The following is a 7,302-nucleotide window of genomic DNA, read 5'->3' as shown; positions in this document are numbered from 1 at the left end:
CAGTATCGTGGGATAAAATGGGGTAGCACCGGTGAGTGTACGGGAAAGATATCGTGTAAGTCAGACTTAAAACTCTCGACGGTGCGTTCGTGAAACAACTTGCATTTTCTCAAATGAGAGGGGACTAGCGCGTTGGACTGTTGTTATTTTATTGAAGAAGATGTTACTATTTTCGCTGTCTGTATAATTGAAAAACTGACTACTGCATTGTTGGAAAATTTGTGTTTTCTTGTTAAAAAATATGCCGGTTAAAATTTGTGTTAAATATTTAACACAAATAATATTTAACGAATATAAATATTTAATAAAAATATTTAATATATTGCTGTTGTATTAATTGAACTCAAATATTAAATTATTAAAACAACTAAAAAAAGTGTAAAAATAACACAATGTGCACATATTTTTAATTTTATACAATAGATATGTTCCGTATTATCACAGTATTATGACAGGATTTATATGTTAAAATTTACAGAAAAAAATATTGAATAATATTGAAAAATATTGAAAAATATTTATTCTATAATAAGAGTGAGAGTGATTGCAGACCATCAATCATATTTTTTCAAGTTAATTTTATCATTAAAAATATGTTGATTTTACAGAAAATTTATTTCAAATTACTATGAAGTTTGCATTCTTTTTTTTTTTGTGTTGAAATATTAACATAATATTAGTGTCACCATTTAAATTTATGTGGATCTATCGGGACATGCGATATATCTTAAGGATGTTTTGGCTGTACAATAGTAGCAAAAAATTGTCAAAATTAAAAAAAAAACATATTTCTTACATTTATACTGTTTGAAAAATCAAATAAATAAATCCGGATTATAAAAAGAATTGAAATATCACAAAATAATATGGTTTTTCGTAAAAGAAAATAGTTGTAATCTAATTTCCTAATTTATGACAAAAACTTTTGATCGCGAATATCCTCTGAAATCAACTGCAAGAAACAAAAAAAAACGAGTCATTTGCAGAAAGAGAAAAAGAGAGAGATAATATTTTTTTACAACTTTTAGTAAATAACTTTTAAACGAATAAGTGGATTTAAATCAAGTTTAACCAAATATTTATTAGAGTTTTCTTAATATATGTGAAAATTTTTATTTTGTTGGCAGTTTTTTCCTTGTCAAATTTGTCAATAAGTGCTAAAATATACGATTTTCCATAAGACTCAATACTAACTTTAAATTTAAATAATTTCCAAAAAGAATTGTGCTCAGATTTTGCATTCAGATACTCAGAAGAAATAATAGAACAGTCTACAAAATTTTCATGCTTTTGTTAATGTTTTGACATATGACACATACATCCTTAAATTTAAATCAAATTTTCCAACAGTGTAGCTACTATTATCATGCGCGAGAAATGAACAGGAAAATTATTCCGGATCTTATCAGACGCCCGGCAAGTATGTAACCGCGCTTATTTCACTCCGAACTCGATCGTGAAAACGACAAATCCGTTTCGTCATTCCCGTACCGCGAACACGCATCAAGAAAGTGGATTAAAGAGTGGTGACGAGTTAGATATAAAAGTGGATGCAATTTCTCAGCTCGAGCGCAGCGATACGTCCGTTCCCTTTGTGCCGCCGCGATAAAGTAAAAGACGCGCGGGTTTGCGGGATTAAAGAGGCAAATTGAATTTTCCATCGTAATCCTACCGTGTAGAGCTCGTTAAGGTTCTGACGGTACGCGGTGCTCGTCGCCATCGGCCGTCCTTCCTTTTTGGCAGAGCAGAGGTAGGGCAGAGCAAGATGGAGCGCAATGCACAGGGCAGACCGAATCAATTTAATAGACAGCGCATAATCGTCGCCTGATCATTATTCAGTCCGTTCATTAGGTTATCGTGTCCGAACTGGTACGTGATTCGATCATGCGATATCTCGTACACCATCTACACATATAACGGAATAATAAAGGGGTGGGTGGCAGCGGCGTTAGGCACAGGGGATTGCAGGACGTACAGGCTGACCAGTCAATGTTGCACCATCGATGTATCCGGCTGTGTTCAGCGGCCGATTATTACGCTCGATTGGAGTTAGTCCGCTTAAAAGTGTGCTGGTAATAATTCGTCGAAATTAAACATTTATAACTCCAAGGATGTAGAGACGCAAAATTTGCGGATAAATATTTTAAATTCAAAATAAAGGAGTAAAATAAGTAGATAAGTACTTTAATAAATTGATGCGTCTCTCAAAATCTTTTATGTAATTAAGTAATTATTTTACAAATATAACGATTTATATAATAATCGAATTAATTTTTATTAATTAATTGTATTTAAAATACACAGATAGATTTATTTATGGATTAATCGATTGATTGATGTCAAATCTATCGGCTTAGAAATTTCACGAGCTTTTTCTAGACTTTCAATGAGTCTTTTGCTGCGCGTCAAAGCGGCAGCATTTGCGAAATATCGCGAGATAAGCGCGGTTTCCACAAACATACGCTCGTAGTCATTAACATGAAGAAGGAACGATGTATGTACAGGAAAATTCGACGTTATTTTATGTGTATGTGTGTGTGTGTGTGTGTGTATTTGAGGTGAACTGGTAATGAAAAGAACTCTAAACTCAGTCTGCGCGACTACGACTTTCCTGTGCTCTCAATCCTTGCCAGTCCCGAGAAAGTGGAGCGGCTTTCTATCCCGCTTTTCTCTTTCTCTCCCTCCGTCTTTCTCACGTTCGACTCGCTCTCTTGTTTTAATCACGGCAGCGCCACAAAGTACGCCATTGTCTTCGCCAGTATCGGTCTGAGAAGGTATCTCCGAAGAGAGAAAAAGAGAGAGAGAGAGAGAGAGAGAGCATGGAGTATGGCTAGCATCGTCGTGCCGGGTCCGGCGAAGGTAAATTGCGGAAAAATCCGGCTGGGAAAGCGTCTCGTTCATCGCCGCCTCGGTCGCACCTGTTCTTCCTTGGTCTAATCCCGCCGCCGGATCGAAGATTAAATTATAGCGCCTTTTTTGGCGAAGTTGTTATGAATGCCATTATAAGCAAACCGCGTGCGCGCGGTTTGTGTCTTTTCGTCGCGTCTCGGACAAAAAGCGGATCCGCAAAGCAAGCTCTAAGCGCATTTAATAAATTGGCATTGTTTAATAAAAGGATCTTAGCAAAATCTTTTCGAATCGAGGAAGAATAGAACAAAAGCGGAGAACACAGTTTTAAGAGACGAGTGTACTAAAAGCCTCCGTTGTTTAAATTGAGCCTTTAACTGGGATCGCGAAGGATCTACGTATAAATCCTTCGTTCTTCTTTGTCATCTTTGTTTAATAAAAATCTGGTGAGTCTAAATTCCTCTTCTTCGAATTTGAAAGATTTTCGACATCAACATATTTCTCTACGTCATTTTTTTGACAGATATTATGTCGTAGAAGATATTTTTTAATTACAAATTAATTGAAACATTTTTATTTTTTTTACATCCAAATTTTATGTGTAATGCGGGTTGAGATCTTTACAAAAAAAATCTCTCTTCTTCCTAGTATTAGTAATTTAGTCATAGCCACGTCTTGGGTTAGGGAAACTTTTGTAAGATTATACATGACCGAGCTTTGGAAAGTCTTATCATCAGTATTCTGCTCTTCTTCAACTCGGTGTAATTACTTTGAGATCCTGTTACAGTGATTTACGAAAGACAAGCTTAGAAATCAAACGCGATAAGGACTATAAATAAATATCAAATTTAAAGAGATAAAAATAAAGGGTAAAAGATAGAAACAGAAATTTTTTAATTTAACAAAATTGATTACGATACTGCATATGTATATCATGTCAGAGAGAAAAGATATCACACAAGATATTGGTTTCTTAAAATAAAGTATCTCTGTTTCTTCGAACAGATAAGTGACTCTTTATCAACTTTATCAGAACTGATATGAACTTAATCCGCTTAGTTAGTTTACTCGTCAGAAGTCCATAGTTTGTGTATTCGTTGCTCGTTTATATGCTAAATCGATTTGTGTCGAGAGTTTTTGAATATCTAAAGTTGTTTTCCAGTGACTTTCTTTGGCAAAGTATATATAAATATAAATAATGATAACAGCAGAGAATCTTTTTTGATAGTATTACATATTAGTAGTACATTTTTTCATAATATTATGCATTATTCTATATTTTTATAATTTTTTAAATCTTTGTTTGCTTTGATTTCTATTTTCTTCATCAAAATTTTTATCATATTTATATAATTTTTAATGTACATCAGATTGGAACCAATTTCTTGCATTTTAATTTCCATAATATTTAAAAAAATTTTAAGAAAAGTTTAAAATAATATTATTAAAACTGTAATACAATTTATTAGAAAGAAGTCTGATAAATCTCCGGGTACAAGTTTTTACTTTGAATTTTTAGAAGTTAGAGTCTAAAAAAAAAAAAAAAATAATGTATAAATTATTCGACACTCCTTTCCTCTATTTATTAGTAGCAAGGACAAAAGGAAAAAAAAATTCCGATGTGACTTTACAAAATACCTTGGTTGTTGGCTCGATGGCAGATGAAGCGAATATCGCGTTATTGCTTCTCCATCTTGAGTCGTAAAGAAATGACTTTTATTCAGGCTGCGTACAAACAAACTTAACCGACGTACAGATAGAAAACTGTTCCAGTTCTACTGATCACACCGCAAACAACGTACGCACGCATTGCAGCTCATCTGAGGGAGCTAGAGAGAGAGAGGTAATCGGAATAAAAGGAGTGGGACACACACACACACACACATGGGAGAAACATCAGGAGTGGCTAGCGACCGAATCGTGTTTCGTGGGAACTTGCAAAACGTTTCGTTCCACCGCGGACCGTACCGACCGAATTGGTTTGTAATTTCGTTTTATCGACGACCAAGGGGCAAGGGGGGGGGGAGGGGGGAGAGGGCGAAGGGAGGTGCGAGGCGGAGGATGCGGCGGAGTATTATTGCGTAGAGCCGGGGAGAAAGTGCATCTGCCCCCGGTCCAGATGGGAAACTATCGGATTTGAGTTTTCGACTTAATGGAAATACGTTCGGCAACGCGCGCGCTCTCTCCGCTTTCTCGTTGGGTATTAATAACACGCATTATAATCCCGATAATGCATCGCAAGACGTCAGATCGCGTCCACTTTGATATTAAATATTGGAAGGATATTTAAATTACGTTATGAAAATCGGGCACGAACTTATGCAATCATCCAATATATATAAATGAAAGCAGCCTCTCATTAGCTTCAGTTTCAATATTCGCGAGGATATTTTTGCTCGCTGATTAAATTCCTCGATATCGATAACGCTCCCAGAATTTTCTTCTTATCAAATTTTTCGTTACCGCGAACACACCGCGAGAGATTAGGAAAGATATCAGATGGTGAAGTATAAATAATATCACCCTTCGATTAACCTGCTCCGATTATTTTACATATTTATCTCTCAGGAATTTTACCAGATTGTGATCGATGCGAGGCTCGTGTTCGAGTCTATTCAAATTCAATGTAAGGGCAGAGACATTTATCGTGCTTAAAGTCGAATTGGATAACGAAAGCGAGTATCTGTTCTCTGTAATCTAAGAGATTCAAATTCATTCGCGGGGGGAGGGGAGGGTGCTCTTTTTCGAACATTATCCAGGAGAATGCGAGGGATATCGAGTCGCGCACACAAAGTATATAGACAGACAGCCCTTAAGGACAGTCGGGGGCGAGGGGAGAGATAGAGGAAGGGGAGAAGGGGACAAAAGGGGCGCGAAAGGAGCACCGGCGGATCCGGGGCGAGGGAGGGAGAGGACAAGTAATTTCCTTGGCGGAGGCGTGAGGAGCATGCCGAAGGGGTCGCGGGGTATCCCGTGCGCGAGGAGGTGGTCCAAACTAAACTAAATAATATTGATGGCCAACGGAAATTGAAAGCCGTTAAGGTCTTCAGCGTTGCGGTGCGAAACGGCTCCGCTGCATAAATAAGACGGCGCCGCATTAGGATTAGACCCAGTGTCTCTCAACTCGAGTCTCGCCGTTCGCGGGAGGAAACGTTACCGTAATGTCACGCGCGCGTTTCTGCAGAATTTATCGTTTCCACGTCCGTGTGCAGACTTGGACTCCGCAGTCTGCCTCGTCATACACGGCTGTCTGCCGATAATATCGGAACGTTTGTTTCGTTATTTTCTCCAACTGATATTACCTCAATTTCCTTCGTTAGAAATATATCGATTGACGCGATGATTAATCGTAGCGTTTGATTGGAAATATAGTATCACGTATCACGTGTACATGTACGTATGTAAATGTAACGAGAAGTTACATAGGAAGAATATAAAAAATGTTATTCTGTAAAATGATCCTAGAACTTCTCGAGCGACATGCTAACATAAAAATAATAATTCTGGATTAATTGATTAATATTTTAATGTTTCGAGAGAAAAATTAATTTGTTTGATACGCATCGAAATAAAGTACTCTCTTCATTTAATTACATTGAAAAAGATCTGTGTACTACGAGAGATACATATATGCGGAAAATTTGAACATTTTGTGTTACGTTAAAATAATGTTTGTTTTTTAATATAATTATTATATTACGTGGAAGAAAAATATAATTAAAACAGAATTTTCGGAATAAAATAAAAATGCTTTTACATGAATAAAGCTTAAACACAATTTTTACATATAAAGTTTAATTTTGCATCCACATTTTTTTTTCATTAAAAAACCTTTGATATTTTCCACAACATTTCACACACTCAACATTTTGTCTATTTACTTTGTTATAAGGATTTTACACACACATAATAGTTATCGATATTTTTTAAATCACAGCTTTTATAATATTGCTAAATAAATTTATTAAATTATAAAGATCTCCACATCTCCCATATGTCAAAATATCTTTAAATTATCTTACATGGTTATCTTTAAGTGAAAATGCTTTTTATGTGCAAGAAATGAATGAGATTAGTGAATAATAATTACACTACGACAGATTGCACGTACAACTTTTTATGCAAACTACACGTATACAGCAACCAGAAACCGCGTTTCCATTCTAGTTCGAGTGGACGGTCGATCGCCGGAGATGGAGAACGGCCACGAGAGGACTTTTCAAGTGGGGCGAGCGCGTATATAGAGACACACCGAAAGTTGTTCGGAACAAGTCCCGAATCTCCTCTCGTTGGCTCATGCAAATTCGACGTAGATGTATAGCACAAATGCTGAAAAATGGTCGGCTTAAAATATGCGAGAGTGTACCGTCGGCGATAGGTGAAATTCGACCGCGCAACACACGTAATAAGCCCCTCCCCCCGCGATGTTTCAACGGTTCCCCGTTCTCCCCCCCC

The sequence above is a fragment of the Formica exsecta genome, unplaced genomic scaffold, assembly GCF_003651465.1.
Source record: "Formica exsecta isolate Colony F162 unplaced genomic scaffold, ASM365146v1 scaffold181, whole genome shotgun sequence".
NCBI lineage: Eukaryota > Metazoa > Arthropoda > Insecta > Hymenoptera > Formicidae > Formica > Formica exsecta.
Note: the sequence above shows the minus strand (reverse complement) of the source record.